This window comes from Pongo abelii, chromosome 2 (assembly GCF_028885655.2).
Source record: "Pongo abelii isolate AG06213 chromosome 2, NHGRI_mPonAbe1-v2.0_pri, whole genome shotgun sequence".
NCBI lineage: Eukaryota > Metazoa > Chordata > Mammalia > Primates > Hominidae > Pongo > Pongo abelii.
This window is the reverse complement of record NC_085928.1, coordinates 132,505,387-132,527,263: the sequence shown is the minus strand read 5'-3', so window position 1 is coordinate 132,527,263 and position 21,877 is coordinate 132,505,387. Positions and strand designations below refer to the sequence as shown.

Below are 21,877 nucleotides of genomic sequence, written 5' to 3'. Positions count from 1 at the left end.
ATGGAATGAGGCGTTTGTTTGTGTGAGTGTGTTTTAATTTTCTAGATGTGGATACTGATTTACTCTTGCAGACTCATAGGAATAATTAAAACGTGGCACACATAAGATGACTCATTTTTAGTAAGCTATATTAAACAATGTATGTGAGGTAATTTGAGAAAAAATAAAAGTAGAAACAATATTTTTCTGGGATGCAATGTGGTTCTTGCAGTTGATTTATTTAGTGCATTGTTTTGACACAAGCTGAAATGTTACCACCTTTGCCAAAGGACCAGCTGTTGGTATCAAGACTGCCCTGAGAAGTGCTCATCTTCTCTAACCCATGCCACCCCTGGTGTGGGTCCCTGCTGGACCCTAAAATTCATGTAACCTAATTAAGAATCAAAAGTTGTAGACAAAGAAGCCAACTGAAAAAACTCCCAAGAACCAAAGCTGGAGCAACTTGAGCAATAATCTAAGTAACATATTATTGGATTAAAACCTAAAGTATAAAATAAATTTCGATGAGTACATACTGATGTAAATATAAATGGAGGAGATAGATACCAAACTCTCATTTAGAGGTATTCCAAATAACTTAAATAGACATCCTCCATTCAAAGCGGGATAGGGCACAACACTCTTCCTCTTTAAGTACAGGTTATGCTTAGTGACTTGCATCTAAGTAGTGTGGTACAGAAAGAGGACAAAAGTAGCTTTACAGTGAAGAAATCTGACAAATACTTCAGCCACATCAAGTTTCACGTCAACAGTGATAGGTCACACTGATAGCAAAAATCCTTAATATGATGTGCTAACAATGGTATTTCACCTCTATGATCTTCCTCACAGAAATAATAGACAAACACAAACTAAGGAACAGTATATAAAATACCTGACCAATATGCAAAACTGTCAAGGTCAGCAAAACTAGGGGAAGTCTGAGAAATTGTTACGGCCCAGTGAAGACTAAAGAAATACTAAAACTAAATGAAATGTGGTATCCTGGATAGGGCCTTGAAATAAAACATGGACATCGGAGGAAAAATTCATGAAATCCAAATAAAACATAGAGTATCATTAATAATAATGTATTATTAGTTCGTTAGTTGTAATAAATGTACTGTACTTACAAAAGATATCAACAATAGAGAAAATTGGATGGGAGGTCTATGGGAACTCTACCAATTTGGCAACTTTTCTGCAACTCTAAGACAATTATACAGTAAAGGTTTTATTTAATATTTTTTTAAATTTGGAAAATAGAGCAGAGACCATTTTCTCTCCTTGACAATGAAACAGGAAACTCTTGAGAACTTGTGTGTTCTGGGAAAAAACTGAGAAAGAAACTTCTGTTGTCTTTATCCCTTGCTCATTCATCCCGCTGTAGAAATAAATTATGTGATTTGAAGAATGAGGGAAACATTCACTGCTTCATGTGTGGTCCACCATTGGCTGGCTCTTTATCTCAAATTTGCCTGAAATGACCTTCTCCTATCTTCTTGCTTGCCATATACAAACTTACAATGGAAAGGCTCCCCAGCCCTCTGTGAAAAGCTCAGAATTCTCCTGCCTGTGACTAGGTAGTTAAATTCAATTCAGAAAAGAAAGGGTTGAGGGTTGAAAATCCAATATGCAATACAGTTCTAAGTCATTTTATCTAATTCAAATTTTCCTTCTGAATAACTGGGCTACCAACCCACTAACAAAAACTCTAATACATCTCAACTGAGTCCTTCTATTTATTATCAGTTTCAATTAAGATTATAAGCCATTTACACACACACACACACATACACACACACACAGGTATCCAAGCCAACCACCACATAATTAACAATTTATAAACTTCATATTCCCTTTTGTGTTTTAACCCTATTGCAACTCTCACCATCATTAATATAAAATTAAAGTATGTAAAATAGTGTATACTAGTTGACAACCAAACCCAATTTTAATGAGTAGAAAATTTTCCCTGCAAATAATGTCAGTGTTTTATTTTAACGTTATCAAGCCAGGTTACATCGTTTTGTCCATGATTGGCTTTACTCATTGTTCTTGCATCTGCTGCCTTGTCAAAGTGGCAAGGCTCTAAAATCTCCAAGAATCTCAAGTTTCTAAGATAATCTGAATTGACAATGAAACGTCTGTAGATGACAGCCACTAACAGACAGTTTAGTGCACAATAAACCGCATTGCAAGTAGTTTTACAACTGACTTACAAAGTCATACACCTGTAAATGGTATAAATAAATCAAAATATTCTTGTTTTACAATGACTTCTCCCACTGTATAATATATCTAGAAGACATTTAGCACAGACACTCTCATATAAATAGTGGTAGAGACCAAGGCTAAACACTAAAAATTCCTTTAGAAATCTTGATATGATAATATCTCCAGAAATTATTTTTGATTCAACGGAAAATAAAATAAAAATCTAATCTAGAAATACTTCATGGTGATAACACTGAAATACAACTAGTCAGGGTAGATGACAGCTGGCTATTTCATTAAAAAGTCAAAATTACAAGTTTATTTGGTAAGCAGCTTTATATTCTTAAGTTTTAATAATATTTATACAGAACACAACAGGTGGCAGATTTTAGCCATTTCTTTAAAAATAATTTCACTGAAAAAATAAAATTTAATGTCTAAATATTCCCCAAATTTTACAAAAGTTTTGCTCAAAAAAACTTACTCTTCTGAAAAGAAGAATCCACCAATATTGAATTCCTTATAGAGTCTCTTATAAAGAGTTCTTAAAATTACTTTATTATGGAAAAAAAGTACTGTACGGGAAGATATCAATCTAGTCCATTTTGCAGAAGGGGAGTTGTAATTTGTATGACATATACAAATCCTAATGGAGTTTATAATTCTTATACAATTTTCTTGACCAGCTCATAAAATGAAAGTAAAAATATAACAACGATTTATTATTTGTAAGAATATGATGATACAACTGCTACTGTAATATGTCATTTTGCAGAAAGCATTTAAAATCACCTTTAAAAATGGTAAAAGGTTGTGGAAATCACGAATAAGCATATATAGAGTAAAAAGGGAAAAAATACTGTACTAATGTCATGGGATTAGATACTGCTTACTTGGAATAAAATTTCCAGAGACAATTATCATAAGTGGATTTTAAAAGCACTAAAATTAATTTGAAATAACTTAGAAAAAATGAAAAAAAAAAGCTATTAGGTGATTTGAAAAGTGACTCTAGCCACACATTGCTGTCAAAGTTGCCTATGCAGGATTTAAGTTAAATTGCTTCATAAAATTAAGACTAGTAATGAACCATTATAAGCAAATATTTTTAAATCTCATTTTTATTCATAAAACTTGTGAAAGAAATTTGGCCTTTTTTTGATGACAAAAATAGGTAGTAACTTTTATTCAGCATTTCCTTGTATTAGGATTTAGAGAGTATTGCTTACATCTGTATATGCATATACATATTGTATATATGTGTATAAATTATACATATGTATATATAATGTATATAGATTTTATGCAGCGTATTTGGAATACATATATATAAATCAAATAAACTACTTCAGTAGTGAATTTTCCTCTATTTTCAAGACTAATGTAGAAAAATTTATTTTACTGTTACGGTAAAATATTAAATATATATTATATATAATATATAAAATCATATTTATAGCATTTAGCATTTGAGAAAATTATACTGGGTCACAATATCTTCTATATTTCACTATTAAAACTGTAAATAGTTCATAGTGGTATAAAGCACCATTATAAAAATAATTTTGCTTTGATCTAATTCCCCACTAGAGTGCAGTGTGAATTTAAAATTAAAACCACAGCATCTGGAAATTCCCAAGACATAAAAATAGCATTACTGTAATTCTGCAAATATCTAACATATACATATTCTAACACAACATTCAGCTTCAGTGGTGCGTGTGTGTGTATAGCACAGCTAAGGAACTCACCAATATTCAGCCACACAACTCAGATACTGAAGATAAACCGGGGGAAAGTCACAGAATAGAAGATAATCTAAATTGTTTGTTGCATGTTATCGTAAGTTCTTTATTAAAAAGCATTAATTGTTTTACATCATCTCCTAACTTAAATATCACTTAGGAACTTCAAAAATGAGAACACTTTAATTAGGAACATCTTACTTTTATGACAGGAAATTACATTACAGAAGACTACATAAGGCAAATCAAGGTTAACGGATTGTATTTCAAGTACAGTTTTTATCACATCACAGCATCACATTAAATTTGTTGGTCTCAATACAACTATGGCTTTTACAAGGTGATGGAAGTCTTAACGGAATATTTGCAGATTCACCTACAAAAATTAAGCCCAGAGTGGCAGAATGAGATACAGAATGAAACTTTTAAATGCATTCCTTTCTCCCTTTTAAGCAGTAGACTTTTTAGAATTGCAAGCTTCAAATCAGAATTTCTATTTTGAGTCCTCAGTTTCAAAAAGAAATTTTACCTTAATCTTCAAATGACTCACCATGAGAGCACTAAAATATTTTTGAGGCCAAATGGGAGCCCATAGTTTAACCTCGAAAATAAAAACAAAAACATTTTGTTAAAAAAGGTAAATTATTCAAGTAGAATCTACTACTATATAAATAATAGATCAGATATGTCTTAAATTTCAATGTCACGAAAGTATTCCTCAAAGTTTCAAAGTCCAATGAAAAATTATATTACTATTATTACATTTTTTTAACCAACACTATGCAAATCTTTTCCTGTATTCTGACCTATTGCTCCTATTTTAGGAATCTCTTCTTGAATCAGTCATGCCATCAGGGCCTCCTTGGCAAAACATGATCCCCCTGGAGTTACGCCACACAGCGTGTCTGCCATCACACCAGGGATGCTGAGGCTGCACGGTTGAGTCCCGCTCTTGAGTTCTCAGACCAGATTGTTTTAAAGTTACTTTAAGCATCAACCCTATTTTCTTGAAAACGCACCAAATATCTTTGTGCTTTCAGGAAGTTCTACCCTACTTTGGATCTAAAACAGCTTACATAAAACTTAAGAAAGGTTTGCCCCAGAAAAATTTCTGAAGACCTGAATTAGAGAACGATTGTTTTTACGTATATCTGGTGAAAAGTCATGCCAAGAAAAAAAGTAGGCACCCTACAAGTTATTGAAAAGTCATATGACAAATATATTTTAAGTACCTGCCCTGTGTCTAGCACTTGTTTAGCCACTTAGGATATTTGTACATCACATCACACAATACCCTAGTTCTCTGTGGAGTTTGAGAAGAGAGAGATAATGTAGGCTAGACTGACTATGACTTTTTTTTATTATTATACTTTAAGTTTCAGGGTACAAGTGCACAACGTGCAGGTTTGTTACATATGTATACATGTGTCATGTTGGTGTGCTGCACCCAGTAAGTCGTCATTTAACATTAGGTATATCTCCTAATGCTATCCCTCCCCCCTCCCTCCACCCCACAACAGTCCCCAGAGTGTGATGTTCCCCTTCCTGTGTCCATGTGTTCTCATTGTTCAATTCCCCCCTATGAGTGAGAACATACAGTGGTTGGTTTTTGTCCTTGTGATAGTTTGCTGAGAATGATGGTTTCCAGCTTCATCCATGTCCCTACAAAGGACATGAACTCATCCATTTTTATGGCTGCAGAGTATTCCATGGTGTATATGTGCCACATTTTCTTAATCCAGTCTATCATTGTTGGACATTTGGCTTGGTTCCAAGTCTTTGCTATTGTGAATAAACATGTGTGCATGTGTCTTTGCCATATGTGGCTATTGCCATTATGTGGCTATTGCCATAAACATGTGTGCATGTGTCTTTATAGCAGTATGATTTATAATCCTTTGGGTATATACCCAGTAATGGGATGGCTGGGCCAAATGGTATTTCTAGTTCTAGATCCCTGAGGAATCGCCACACTGACTTCCACAATGGTTGAACTAGTTTACAGTCCCACCAACAGTGTAAAAGTGTTCCTATTTCTCCACATCCTCTCCAGCACCTGTTGTTTCCTGACTTTTTAATGATTGCCATTCTAACTGGTGTGAGATGGCATCTCATTGTGGTTTTGATTCGCATCTCTCTGATGGCCAGTGATGATGAGTATTTTTTCATGTGTCTTTTGGCTGCATAAATGTCTTCTTTTGAGAAGTGTCTGTTCATATCCTTCACCCACTTGTTGATGGGGTTGTTTTTTTCTTGAAAATTTGTTTGAGTTCACTGTAGATTCTAGATATTAGCCCTTCGTCAGATGAGTAGATTGCAAAAATTTTTCTCCCATTCTGTAGGCTGTCTGTTCACTCTGATGGTAGTTTCTTTTGCTGTGCAGAAGCTCTTTAGTTTAATGAGATCCCATTTGTCAATTTTGGCTTGTGTTGCCATTGCTTTTGGTGTTTTAGACATGAAGTCCTTGCCCATGCCTATGTCCTGAATGGTATTGCCTGGGTTTTCTTCTAGGGTTTTTATGGTTTTAGGTCTAAAATTTAAGTCTTTAATCCATCTTAAATTAATTTTTGTATAAGGTGTAAGGAAGGGATCCAGTTTCAGCTTTCTACATATGGCTAGCCAGTTTTCCCAGCACCATTTATTAAATAGGGAATCCTTTCCCCATTTGTTGTTTTTGTCAGGTTCGTCAAAGATCAGATAGTTGTAGATGTGTGGCATTATTTCTGAGGGCTCTGTTCTGTTCCATTGGTCTGTATCTCTGCTTTGGTACCAGTACTGTGCTGTTTTGGTTACTGTAGCCTTGTAGTATAGTTTGAAGTCAGGTAGCGTGATGCCTCCAGCTTTGTTCTTTTGGCTTAGGATTGACTTGGTGATGCGGGCTCTTTTTTGGTTCCATATGAACTTTAAAGTAGTTTTTTTCCAATTTGGTGAAGAAAGTCATTGGTAGCTTGATGGGGATGGCATTGAATCTGTAAATTACCTTGGGCAGTATGGCCATTTTCACGATACTGATTCTTCCTACCCATGAGCATGGAATGTTCTTCCATTTGTTTGCATCCTCTTTTATTTCATTGAGCAGTGGTTTGTAGTTCTCCTTGAAGAGGTCCTTGACATCCCTTGTAAGTTGGATTCCTAGGTATTTTATTCTCTTTGAAGCAATTGTGAATGGGAGTTCACTCATGATTTGGCTCTCTTGTTTGTCTGTTATTGGTATATCAGAAAGCTTGTGATTTTTGCACATTGATTATGTATGCTGAGACTTTGCTGAAGTTGCTTATCAGCTTAAGGAGATTTTGGGCTGAGACAATGGGGTTTTCTGGATGTACAATCATGTCATCTGCAAACAGGGACAATTTGACTTCCTCTTTTCCTAACTGAATACGCTTTATTTCCTTCTCCTGCCTGATTGCCCTGCCCAGAACTTCCAACACTATGTTGAACAGAAGTGGTGAGAGAAGGCATCCCTGTCTTGTGCCAATTTTGAAAGGCAATGGTTCCAGTTTTTGCCCATTCAATGAAGGCAGAAATAAAGATGTTCTTTGAAACCAACGAGAACAAAGACACAACATACCAGAATCTCTGGGACACATTTACAGTAGTGTGTAGAGGGAAATTTATAGCACTAAATGCCCACAAGAGAAAGCAGGAAAGATCTAAAATTGATACCCTAACATCACAATTAAAAGAACTAGAGAAGCAAGAGCAAACACATTCAAAAGCTAGCAGAAGGCAAGAAATAACTAAAATCAGAGCAGAACTGAAGGAAATAGAGACACAAAAAAACCCTTCAAAAAATCAATGAATCCAGGAGCTGGTTTTTTGAAAAGATCAACAAAATTGATAGACCATTAGCAAGACTAATAAAGAATAAAAGAGAGAAGAATCAAATAGATGCAATAAAAAATGATAAAGGGGATATCACCACCGATCCCACAGAAATACAAACTACCATCAGAGAATACTATAAACACCTCTATGCAAATAAACTAGAAAATCTGGAAGAAATGGATAAATTCCTCGACGCATACACTCTCCCAAGACTAAATCAGGAAGAAGTTGAATCTCTGCATAGACCAATAACAGGCTCTGAAATTGAGGCAATAATTAATAGCTTACCAACCAAAAAAAGTACAGGACGAGACGGATTCACAGCCGAATTCTACCAGAGGTACAAGGAGGAGCTGGTACCATTCCTTCTGAAACTATTCCAATGAATAGAAAAAGAGGGAATCCTCCCTAACTCATTTTATGAGGCCAGCATCATCCTGATCCCAAAGCCTGGCAGAGACACAAAACAAAAAGAGAATTTTAGACCAATATCCCTGATGAACAATCGATGCAAAAATCCTCAATAAAATACTGGCAAACTGAATCCAGCAGAACATCAAAAAGCTTATCCACCATGATCAAGCGGGCTTCATCCCTGGGATGCAAGGCTGGTTCAACATATGCAAATCAATAAACATAATCCAGCATACAAACAGAACCAACGACAAAAACCACATGATTATCTCAATAGATGCAGAAGAGGCCTTTGACAAAATTCAACAATGCTTCATGCTAAAAACTCTTAATAAATTAGGTACTGATGGGACGTATCTCAAAATAATAAAAGCTATCTATGACAGACCCACAGCCAATATCTTACTGACTATGACTTTTAACAGTCAGTAAGGCTAAGAGGAGAACTGTGATGAAGATTTCGGCTTGTAAATCCAGTAGCTATATGCTTTTGTTCTTTTTTTTTTTTTTTTCCTTTTTTTTTTTTTTCTTTTTAAGAGACAGCTTTGCTTTCTCCCTCTCTCATTTATAATGCTTAAAGTCTCAGGTTTTCTTTCTTTTCTCATTGATTCTGTCTTCTTAAAATATATTTTAATACTTTGGTGATTTCAACTGCTGTCCATGCCTAGTCTTTTTGTAATACAGACTTCCTTGTATTATCTGAATCCAATTTTTCCATAACAATTCTTATAAATGTCATAATTACTCTTAGATCAATGTTTCCTTTAACAGTTTTCTCCCTTTCACTATTAAAGGAGAAGAGCAGGTACTAACGATGATTCAGGATATCTTCAGGCTATATGAGAATATTTTCTTATACCCAGATAAATTTCCCTGAAAATTTACACATCCTAACTGTGGCAGATATACTCTAGGATGGCCCCTCTAATTTCCACCTTGAGGTAATCAGACCTTTCCACAGTCCACTCTCCTGGAGGGTAGAACCTGTAACTTGCTTCTACCAACAGAATATGGTAAAGGTGGCCGGGCGTGGTGGCTCAAGCCTGTAATCCCAGAACTTTGGGAGGCCGAGGCGGACAGATCACGAGGTCAGGAGATCGAGACCATCCTGGCGAACACGGTGAAACCCCGTCTCTACTAAAAACACAAAAAAAATTAGCCGGGCGCGGTGGCGGACGCCTGGAGTCCCAGCTACTCGGGAGGCTGAGGCAGGAGAATGGCACGAACCCGGGAGGTGGAGCTTGCAGTGAGCCGAGATGGGGCCACTGCACTCTGGCCTGGGCGAAAGAGCGAGACTCCGTCTCAAAAAAAAAAAAAAAGAAAAAAAAAAGAATATGGTAAAGGTGATGGGCTATACATCATGAGTGGGATTATGTTACAAAAAGATAGTAATGCCCATAGACTCTCCCTCACTAGCTTTGAAGAAGCAAGCTGCCAAAGCTTTTTCATGTTGTCTTACATTTCACTTCTACAATCTGAAAAAAATGTGATCTTATTATGAGTTTCCCTGTGAAGAGGATCATGTGGCAAGGATCTTAGGGTAGTCTCTGGCCAAAAACCAGTGAAAAAATGAGACGAAAATAAGCAGCTGAGTGCCGCAAACAAATATATGAGTGAGGAAGTTGTTCCTTCCCCAGTTGAACTATAGATGAAAACACATCCCTGCCTATATCTTTATGGTAGCCTGGAAGAAGTACTGGTTAGGCAATGTGTGGACTATTGCTCCTCAGAAACTGTGAGCTAATAAATGTGTGTTGTCTTAAGACATAAAGCTTCTGTAATATTATTATGCATAAATACATAACTACTATACCAACTAACTCTCTTGCAATAATTAATATTAAAATTAGAAAGTAACCCAAATTTCCAAGGAAAAATATTTGTCAAGAAAATGTCTTAAAACAAATTACCACCTAACTAAAACCATGTTTTTGTGTTAAATGAATTAAATATCCCAGCTGTATCCCTAATCCCAAACATACCTGAGTAAAAGTTAAAAGAAATAAGTTAACTCTTTCCCATATGAAGAACTTGATCACCTGATGCACATCCATGACAGACATAACTAACCAATTATGACAATCTTACCTTCAGAGGCTGGATTTGGTTTCACATGACACATCGCAGGGATCCACAAATTATTCAGATTTACCAAATAAGAAGAAATTTATTTGCTATACTAGATACACTGACTAATGTATCACTATTGAATTTGACTTAGAGAGAGTAGAAACCCATTAAAAAGATAAACTAGGTAGTATTCATTTTTCACTATGGTACCATTTAACATATTTTTCTATTATCCAAATAAGCCTGAAAGATTGTTTAATAAGTTTGTAGAACTAAGTCTAGACTGTTAAAAGAATCCAAATTGAAAATTACTTATAGCAGTTATTATAAATAAAAATGTATTGCAGGGTAGCAAATTTAAGATAAAAAATAATTATACATATACAATAGAGTTTTTTTCATATGTAGAGACTTTAGTAAATATTTTGTTATGTTTGTATTTCTCAAATGCATTATATTTAGATTTAAGCTCCAAATAGAGAAATGATGGATATGGATATAAATACAGATCTAAGAAAAAATGTGAAAGATTAAGTATTAAACTTAAATTGTAAAAAACTGGGTTTCTTAGACCTGAAAAGAAGGCAAGGAAGAACCTTAATAAAAGTCTTAAAGCAAATAAAGGAATATTATTAATTGAAGGTGGTTTTTAGCTTCTGTCCACTTCTATTAATGAAAGAAAAATAATGAGTTAAAACTATAGCATGAATAGTTAAGGTTACATATAGTATTATTAAGAGAGGAAGTTCCTTGGACATTTTTCCTTTTTATTTTTCATAGTCATCTAACTCGCGTAGTTAAAATTAAATTATCTTAAAAATTATCTTAAAGGTAACCGTATGCATTCTGCTCTTCTCAAGTGCTTTGATCTTCAGAGAATGAGAAGTTATTTATTTATTTATTTATTTATTTTTTAATTTGAGATGGAGTCTCACTCTGTCGCCCAGGCTGGAGTGCAGTGTGCAGTGGCACAATCTTGGCTCACTACAACCTCCGCCTCCCAGGTTCAAGTGATTCTCCCGCCTCAGCCTCCCGAGTAGCTGGAACTACAGGCACACGCCACCATGCCCAGCTATTTTTTGTATTTTTAGTAGAGACGGTGTTTCACCATATTGGCCAGGCTGGTCTCAAACTCCTGAACTCGTGATTTACCCGCCTCGGCCTCCCGAGAATGAGAAGTTTTAAAACCAAGGATTCTTTATGAAAGTTACTTATAAAAGTATATTTCTATTGTGTCATTAAAATATATATTCATTTAAAAATGGATTTAGTAGGATACAAACAAATGGAAGAACATTCCATGCTCATGGGTAGGAAGAATCAATATCGTGAAAATGGCCATACTGCCCAAGGTAATTTATAGATTCAATGCCATCCCCATCAAGCTACCAATGACTTTCCTCACGGAATTGGAAAAAACTACTTTAAAGTTCATATGGAACCAAAAAAGAGCCTGCATCGCCAAGTCAATCCTAAGCCAAAAGAACAAAGCTGGAGGCATCACACTACCTGACTTCAAACTATACTACAAGGCTACAGTAATCAAAACAGCATGGTACTGGTACCAAAACAGAGATATAGATCAATGGAACAGAACAGAGCCCTCAGAAATAACGCCGCATATCTACAACTATCTGATCTTTGACAAACCTGAGAAAAACAAGCAATGGGGCAAGGATTCCTTATTTAACAAATGGTGCTGGGAAAACTGGCTAGCCATATGTAGAAAGCTGAAACTGGATCCCTTCCTTACACCTTATACAAAAATCAATTCAAGATGGATTAAAGACTTAAATGTTAGACCTAAAACCATAAAAACCCTAGAAGAAAACCTAGGCAATACCATTCAGGACATAGGCATGGGCAAGGACTTCATGTCTAAAACACCAAATCAATGGCAACACAAGCCAAAATTGACAAATGGGATCTCATTAAACTAAAGAGCTTCTGCACAGCAAAAGAAACTACCATCAGAGTGAACAGGAAACCTACAAAATGGGAGAAAATTTTCACAACCTACTCATCTGACAAAGGCCTAATATCCAGAATCTACAATGAACTCCAACAAATTTACAAGAAAAAAACAAACAACCCCATCAAAAAGTGGGCGAAGGACATGAACAGACACTTCTCAAAAGAAGACATTTATACAGCCAAAAAACACATGAAAAAATGCTCACCATCACTGGCCATCAGAGAAATGCAAATCAAAACCACAATGAGATACCTTCTCACACCAGTTAGAATGGCGATCATTAAAAAGTCAGGAAACAACAGGTGCTGGAGAGGATGTGGAGAAATAGGAACACTTTTACACTGTTGGTGGGACTGTAAACTAGTTCAACCATTGTGGAAGTCAGTGTGGCGATTCCTCAGGGATCTAGAACTAGAAATTCCATTTGACCCAGCCATCCCATTACTGGGTATATACCCAAAGGACTATAAATCATGCTGCTATAAAGACACATGCACACGTATGTTTATTGCGGCATTATTCACAATAGCAAAGACTTGGAACCAACCCAAATGTCCAACAACGATAGACTGGATTAAGAAAATGTGGCACATGTATACCATGGAATACTATGCAGCCATAAAAAAGGATGAGTTCATGTCCTTTGTAGGGACATGGATGAAATTGGAAATCATCATTCTCAGTAAACTATCACAAGAACAAAAAACCAAACACCGCATATTCTCACTCATAGGTGGGAACTGAACAATGAGAACACATGGACACAGGAAGGGGAACATCACACTCTGGGGACTGTTGTGGGGTTGGGGGAGGGGGGAGGGATAGCACTGGGAGATATACCTAATGCTAGATGACGAGTTAGTGGGTGCAGCACACCAGCATGGCACATGTATACATATGTAACTAACCTGCACATTGCACACATGTACCCTAAAACCTAATGTATAATAATAAATTAATTAATTAATTAAAAAAATGGATTTAGTAGATTATGAAACTATAATTCCCCTTTTGAATGTTGCTTTCTAATTAAAATGGAACTTGGCAAAATGGAAGTCTTAGAACTATTAGTTATTTTTTCACCTTTTCTGTAGCTTTAGTGTTTTTTTAAATTTAGTTTTTAACAATTTTTTTTACATTTTTTATATTTTACTTTTATACTGTGAAAGAACTGTTAATTTTAAAAAGTTCTGTTTTTTATTTAGGTTAAGATTTAAGAAATGTAGGGTACAAAACCCTGAGTTTCACTTTGTCAGTATGTGAATTTTAAACTAAATATCAACTCCAATTCTCTGGTGAATTCAAAGATCACTTTTAGGAGTTCTGATCATTAATTTACTTTCAGTAGTGGTACAAAAAGCAAGGATTATCAAAATGTGCTGATTGTAACATGTTCAAGTTGTGTGGCCTCCAGCAAACCCTTCACCCCCCTGACTCTGTTCTCCCATTCATAAGAAGGCGGTGAACAAATGATCTCTATTCCCTTCCAATGCAATAAATCCCGGCCCACTTGGAAAAGTGATATTTCACACTCATGTTCATGGAACTATTATTGACCTCAGGGCAACATGGTGTTTTGTTTTTAAAATATATCTTAAAAATTTTTGTTTGCTTTGACTTCAAGGGAGATAAATCATTTCAACATATATTTTATCATTTAATTTTCCTCTAATTGTGGCAGATCTCAAATCTTCAACACTGTGTGTGTTAATTTATAAAACTTTTGCATTTGATGATGCTCTCAGAATTCAACTACACAAGCAAAAGACTTGATGGCACTAGATTCAAGGATAGACAAACGGGGCCAGGTACAGTGGCTCACGCCTGTAATCCCAGCACTTCAGGAGGCCGAAGCAGGTGGATCACCTGAGGTCAGGAATTTGAGACCAGCCTGTCCAACATGGTGAAACCCTGTCTCTACTCACAAATACAAAAATTAGCCAGGCGTGGTGGCAGGTGCCTATAATCCCAGCTACTCAGGAGGCTGAGGTAGGAGAATCGCTTAAACTGGGAGGAGGAGGTTGCCCTCCAGCCTGAGTGACAAGAGTAAAACTATGTCTCAAACAAAACAAAACAAAAAAGGACAAATGGACTACATTGCCATGAAGTTCCTTCACATGATAAGATGTTATAGATTTGTGGCTCCGTAGATATCCGTTTTTAAAATTTGTAGTGGTGTCACTTGGCCATTTTTTTAATCTTTTTTTTTTTTAAATCCTACCTTATCCTGAGTATCAAGGTATCAGGAGACACCTTGCTGTACATTAGATATTGTTATTTACTATCAACTTCAGTTCATTATATCTATAATGTACCAATGAGAGAGCAATCTACTTTACCTGATCCAAAATTCCAGTGATAAAAACTGAAAAGGTTGTAGAAACTTTAAAATTGTAAGTTTCAAGTAATAAATGTATAGATCAATAATAACTGGGGACAGAAAGGAAATACTGAGAACATTTGAGCCAAATTAAATGGCATACTAGACAAATGTTTAGATATAATATTGTCAGTGTCATACTAATTTCTAATTCAATGGTGCTCATTAGTAAAACAACTTTTATTGCAGGCTTAATGCAAGCTAAACTACAATTTTATGTGTAAAAACCATGGACAGTGGCAATCTTTTTTTCCTAAAACAAATAATACATGTATTTAAATATGATCTACTCATTCAGTGTTCACTTTCTTTCTTTCTTTTTGAGATGGAGTCTCACTCTGTCAACCAGGCTGGAATGCAGTGCAATCGTGGCTCACTGCAACCTCTGCCTCCCAGGTTCAAGCAATTCTCCTACCTCAGCCTCCTGAGTAGCTGGGATTACAGGCACCTGCCACCACACCCAGCTAATTTTTATATTTTTAGTAGAGACAGGGATTCACCATCTTGGCCAGGCTGGTCTTGAACTCCTAACCTCGTGATCCACCTGCCTTGACCTTCCAAAGTGCTGGGATTACAGGTGTGAGCCACCATGCTCAGCCCACTTTCCTTTTTAAAAATAAAAGATTTCTGTCCCACCTGGAAAAGCACCCTGGGGAGAAAGATGTTATTTTGTCTGAAATCTGTGCAGATAAAGGGATGTTATTGCTGACTGTATTGTAGATTTAGCCACGTGTTAACCTGATAACTTTCTCTATTGCATGACAGGACAGTGGCAGAAGGTGGCATGAAAGAGTAGATCTCTACTCAACTCATGTTGGCTTGTTTTAGTTCAACTTTTAATAATATTTTACTAAAATTGTAAAAGGCACAACTTGGGACTTTCCTGGATAAACACTCACACTCTCTTAAATAATGTTTCCAAATTCTACTAGTTTTGCATTCTGATTGCTTAATTAAGCAAGTTTACTTCACGTAATTGGAGTTAGCAAGTGAGGCTTTTCTTTAGGAACTTCAAAATAAGAAAGGTCTCTGAAGAATTAATCTTTGAAATCAACACATGTGTCAGAAAAAAAATCTGCAAAGTCATCTTGGAGAGAAAGAATGCTCCCAGACCAGCATGAGTTCAGAAGTAATTTGACGTAACTTGAGTAAACACATTCAGAGACATGAAGAAATACTGACTTCAAGGAAATGGTCAACCATGGAAACACATGAACAAGTCAGAGAAGGGAGTGTCACCTGGGACTGTTAAAGCACTCTTCAGTGGAGACAGTCTTGTAGTTAAAACTTGGCTAGTGGCATGACCATCTCTGTCATCAGAGACATTGCAGGCTGCCATGTCCTGAAGTTATAAAATTATTGTTTGATTTCACTTTACCTGTCCTGATTTCATGACCATCATGCAATCTTCTGATTTTGATCTGACTTTCCTTATAAATCTGTATACAAGGGGCAAATGAGCTGGGTCATAAGAATTTGATATATTTTTGGTCTCATGAGAATAATTTCGTACTGAAATCCAAGCATCTTACTTAATTTCATGCTCTTACTAGATAGGTTAGACCCCAGTATTCATAAAATATGTCTTGTTCAAAAGAAGTATTTAGAGTAACTGGCACCAATACTGTATTTGAGATTGTTCATAATCAACTGGTATTTTATGAAGGACATTAATGAAAATGTCAGTATTTTTAGTGTTTGTTTATAAATGATTATAAACACTTATATAATGTTACTAACTACAAATGCTAATTCACTTAATCCTCAAAGCACTGCCAATGAGGTAGGTACTGTAATTATCCTCAGTTTACAGATGAGAAAACTGATTCACAGCCAGTAAGTGGCAGAGCTGGGTTTTGAACTCAGGCTCTGGCTTTAGAGTCAGGGCCTAATGACATCCTAGATTATAACAAATGAGGAGATCGCACAATCTAAAATCTTCCCACATATAAAAAGACATGAACAAATTCTTCAAACATTTCGTGGCCATTCTTCACTAATATTTCTTTGTTTCTTTGTTCGGTACCTTTTTCCAGCATCAACTTTTAACTGGCATCTTGTACTGTGGAAATACACTGCAGTCATTTATTTAATCGAAGTCTATTAAAATAAGATTGCTAAACACTAATCAATACCATATGTTTTTCAATTAACTGGTGATACATATCTATTTCTCAAGATCATGATAACTAATGGAGCACTTTGGGTGGTTAAAACTATTTAAGACCATAATTAACTTAGAAAAATCAACTTATAAAATATGAAAACTTTCCTGTGGTGACTTTTTTTCTCTCTCTCCCTCTCACCCTACACACACACACACAAAGACATATATGTACTTTTAAAATATTACATAGATATTCCATTTCATTCTTTTTGTAAGGAGAATGAAGTTAGTGAAGAAACCAGAAGGGAACAAAGTTCTCATGAGGAATACTTAGACATTTTATTCAAAATAAATTTTAACGTTAAACTTGAAAACATTATAATAGATATATATTTAATTAAAATTAGGAAATATTATTTTAACATTGGTTTATAACTTGTGGAGTAAAATAGCAAAGGAGGCTCAACTGTGTAGAATCGTATGCTTATTCTGACAGCGATGATAGCTGTCCACAATAATGTAGAGTTGTCACTGGGATGCAGTTGGCCACTGAGAGACTATCTTTCCCAGGGGAGCTTCCTTTCTCCCAGGGGAGCTGTGGTAGGCAGAATGATGCAAGCTCCACACACAAGAATGTCCACAATCTACTCTCCAGAACCTGTGAATATGGCAAAGGGGATGTTGCATGTCATTAAGTAAGCGGGTCTAGAAATCATGCACCTTGTTAGAATTCATGAAGTTGCAATCAATAACCCAAACTTCACCTTTCAATACCAGAAATGGAGTGTACACAGGAATCACGGAGGAAAGATGGGAAAGGAAGAGCCCTAAGACGCAGAAACCGAATTTTCCAAGTTTATTCTGTGGACAAAGATGAAACCGAATTTTCAAAGTTTATTCTGTGGACAAAGACAAAGCATTAGATTTATTTCAGTAAGTAAAATGATAGATTTCTAGTTTCATAAGATACTGCTGGCAACACTATCGAGAGAGACTTGGAGTGGAGAGATGAAAGACCAATGGCAATTGAAACAGTATTTCCTGCTAAATCCTACCTATAATAGTCTTGCTTCATATAGGAAAGTGCATTGGAAGAAACACACTGACTCTGCTGTATGTTTTAGCACGTTATTGTGTGAATGTGTTTACATACAAATATGTGTGTATACTTTTTTTTTTTTTTTTTTGAGACGGAGTCTTGCTCCGTTGCCCAGGCTGGAGTCCAGTGGTGCGATCTCTGCTCACTGCAAGATCCGCCTCCCAGGTTCACGCCATTCTCCTGCCTCAGCCTCCCGAGTAGCTGGGACTACAGGTGCCTGCTACCACACCTGGCTAATTTTTTGTATTTTTTAGAAGAGACGGGGTTTCACCGTGTTCGCCAGGATGGTCTCGATCTCCTGACCTTGTGATCCGCCTGTCTCAGCCTCCTAAAGTGCTGAGATTACAGGCATGAGCCACCGCGCCCGGCCGCGTGCATACTTTTAAAAATATTTTCAAATATCTAGAGAAATATCTTCTCATGGTATTAGGAACTTTTTGCTTTTAAGCATTTCTATTTCATTTCTTTTTTTCTTTTCTCGTTAGGACTGGCAGTTCAGCTCTAATACTGGTTACAAAGACAAGTAAACAAAAATAAATACCCAAATGGCATTAGAAACAATCCAGCTGGATTGCTGCTGAGCAGAGAATATACACTGATTTAGAGCAAGTTCTCTTAGAAAGCCCAACAGCCTCCTAGGCTTAGCAGAAAAACCAGCATTTTTTTTTTTCTCTTCATTAGGTGTACAATCCATTCCTTAACTAGTAACTCCAACATTTCTACAGTTTTTTTGAGGTGGAATTCTTGTCTTTTAGGGTTAAGTTTTGCTCATATACTAAAGTTGGCCCCAAGGTCCTCCCTGACTTCTTATGAACTGTCTTTCTCAACTGGGATTCTGAGAGAGGATCCATTAGGCATGCCCTATGGCATAAACTGCAAGTGATGGATTAACTTCCCTCTTACATATCCAGAATGGCATAGATAGGAACCATACATACGGCAACCGAGAAAATATCACTGGAATCATCTCTTCTGTGGTTCAGACAAGGAAACCAAACTAACCAGAGCCTAACACAAATACATACACTGCTATCCTCAGTCTACACCTTGAGATCTTATATAAAATATTAATTTCACAGACTTATGACAATTCATAGTATTCAAACCTCTGTTTAGAGATGCAGGTGAGAACTGAGGGGAGATTTCAATCAGGAATAAGAGAACCCAAAGGAGGAAGAAAGAGAAGAAAAAAGGAAGGTTCAATATTATTTAGCAAATTTGGACCGGTTTGTAGATTTGCAGATCTAAAGTGTTAATAAATTGTGTATTAGTATCTAGAAAGAGGCATCACAGAAATATTTGTCTTTATCTTCCTGCTCACCACCAAAAATCTGATATTTTTAGATTTGTATGCCTTGTATGTTAGGTGATGACAATGAGCCAAATTTAAATAGCTCAAAGTTGTTTTGCTTGGCATACCGCAAAACAGCCATTAATAGACACAGACATGGGCCCAGCCAATTCTACATTGCCTTGTGTCCTGTTGAAAGTGTCCTGTTGTTCATTAAGCACAAGCATTTCCTTCCAAATGATATTAGGATATTCCAGAAGTGAGCTCTACTTACAGAGCTATATATATGCTAACCCTCATATACCATCTGTTATTCTTTGCTAATTCTAACACACTTTTGCCCTGATGTGTTTGCATTATTTGGAAAAATGAACACTTACCAATTAAATTCAACAATAAAAATGGCCCAGTGGGTGTAATGAAGCAATAAAAAAACAGTATTCTTGGTAAGTGTTGCCATCACAGTTTGAGATTTTACATTGCTGCTGAGGAGTAATTTCCAAAACAATTACTTGTGGGCAAATATATTAATAATATTCAAATACAGTCAAAGTTGAAAATCAAATCTATGAGATGGGAAATTTTAAGTTCAGGCTGACATTGTGTCCATGATATGGTACATCCTCTGGGCTCACATGTTGCAGCATGTATTAATTTTATTCCAACTGTGCCCTCTGTGATGACAGTGCATTTACAAGATATAGTAAATAGGTTTTGTTGCAGATAATTCTTTTGTTATTCATCTAGTTTTAAATTCATGTATTAGTAACCTTAATTGCATTTCAAATGAGTGGAAAGTTCCTTTTGAAGTGTCTAGAGGAAATTTTTCCAAATATATGTGTCAAGGAATTTGTCGTGGTCACTGAACATAATGGCTAGCAGCCACAGGTTCATAAAGCAATTGCTAATATCATTAAGTTCTAAAGGTCAAGGTTATATAAATACTAACCTAGTGATATGGGACAAGCCCACTAGGACCATCTGGAGTAACCTGGTATCGAAGGAAAATTAAATATCAACATACAAAACTGTCCTCTATGAATAACCTTATTTCTTTAGTATTTTTTAGTGAAGCTGCAATCCTTGAAACATATCCACACACAGGAAATACTAAGTTCTATAACAAAGGTACAGGCTATTTTTTTTTCTCTTTACACTAGATAGATTTCCATTCTTATAATTCGGGGTGTAATTTAACCTAGTTTAACATGATAAATCACATGACCTACCACTTTACAGTAACTATAAATGATACTCTGTGAATTTCTAAAATGTAAAATCATCTGTGAAAAATACCTAAAAGTCATATTCCAACAAGTTTTTCTCCCTTAAATTACATGACTGTCATTCATCTATAAGAAATATGTGTGTTTTTAAAGAAATTGGCATTAATTATTGTTTAACATGGTGAATTAAGTTAAATACAGAATTATTTTTTAAAAAATAAACATAGGAAGTCCGCAGCAGAAATTGCTTTTTCTATTGTTAATTAGGTTAAATAATTATTATTGGTCTAATTAAATATATTTTTAAATAGTACGCCATATTGATCTTATAAGACAATTTTGCAGCCGGGCGCAGTGGCTCATGCCTATAATCCCAGCACTTTGGGAGGCCGAGGCGGGCGGATCACCTGACGCCTGGAGTTCGAGACCAGCCTCAACATAGAGAAACCCCGTCTCTACTGAAAATACAAAATTAGCCGGGCATGGAGGTGCATGCCTGTAATGCCAGCTACTCAGGAGGCTGAGGCAGAAGAATTGTTTGAACCTGGGAGGTGGAGGTTGCAGTGAGCCGAGATCACGCCATTGCACTCCAGCCTGGACAACAAGAGTGAAACTCTAAGAAAAAAAAAAAAAAAAAAAAAGACAATTTTGCCTAATGTGATCACTTAGAGGTGTTACTAGAGCATATTCTTCTTTTAGAGTTAATTCTAGGTGTAGAATATGTATGATAAAATATGAACATTCTGTTCTTACTAAAGATCTATTGTCTTTAAATGTTTAAGCTGATGAAGTTGTTCTTCAAAAATTAAGAGACACTAACACAATGTGTATTACTTGTACTTGCAAAACAGTAATTAATGAATAAATGTTTTGACTCATATTCTAAAGAATCATAAAATAAAGACTATCATTAAAATATTTCAGTGAAGGAATAAAATAACCTAGGCCTTATTGAAAATTACCACTTTATGAGAAAAACAAGGAGAATGTATCAATATTTTACTTACTACTGATGCTTATTAAATAACTCTGATGTACCAATCTATAAAAAAATCAATGGTAATTTCCAGATTCATCTAACAAAGCATGATTCCTCTTAACTCTGTCTTGTTTAGGAATTGACATAATGATGAAGAGGATATGATTTTTTTCTGCCCATCTACCCTGAAATGGCTCCATCATTCATCTCTTTCTCCATCCCACTTACTCAAGTGATTCTTTCAATTATAGTGCCCTGTCCCTAACCTCAGGGTTTAGAAACATGGCCCCAGGACTAACAGATTGCAGTGACTTAGTCCAAAGGAGGACATATGAGCCACACTGGGTCAGAGAACTTCTGAGAGATTTGGTGTTCAGATGCTGAGAGTTGCTTTCTTTTCTCCTCATTTGCAAGCTGAGATGTCTGCATTGAGTTGCCAATAGCCTTTGTTTCCCCAGAACAAAGAAATCATATTGTAGCCTGAGAAAATGAAGCTGTTCTAGCCACTTCTAAGATTGCTCCTACTGAACCTCACCTCTTGGTATTCATGCTGTCATATAGTCCCCT

The 21,877-nt window shown here is 35.9% G+C and overlaps 1 protein-coding gene and 1 long non-coding RNA gene across 3 annotated transcripts in view; both read right to left on the bottom strand.

The window, feature by feature from the left end:
* ZNF385D (zinc finger protein 385D) overlaps positions 1–21,877 on the bottom strand; it is a 981,405-nt gene that overhangs the window by 771,522 nt on the left and 188,006 nt on the right. The window lies entirely within an intron of this gene.
* LOC129058615 (uncharacterized) overlaps positions 17,034–21,877 on the bottom strand; it is a 161,041-nt gene continuing 156,197 nt past the window's right edge. Inside the window, exons 1-3 of one of the 2 annotated variants that reach the window (XR_010139227.1) lie at positions 20,055–20,096; positions 17,480–17,576; positions 17,034–17,373 (exon numbers count right to left, since the gene is read on the bottom strand). This is a non-coding gene — a long non-coding RNA (uncharacterized LOC129058615). Of the gene's footprint in view, positions 17,374–17,479; positions 17,577–20,054; positions 20,097–21,877 lie in introns of those variants that run through there. The other variant, XR_010139226.1, reaches the window with a different exon arrangement.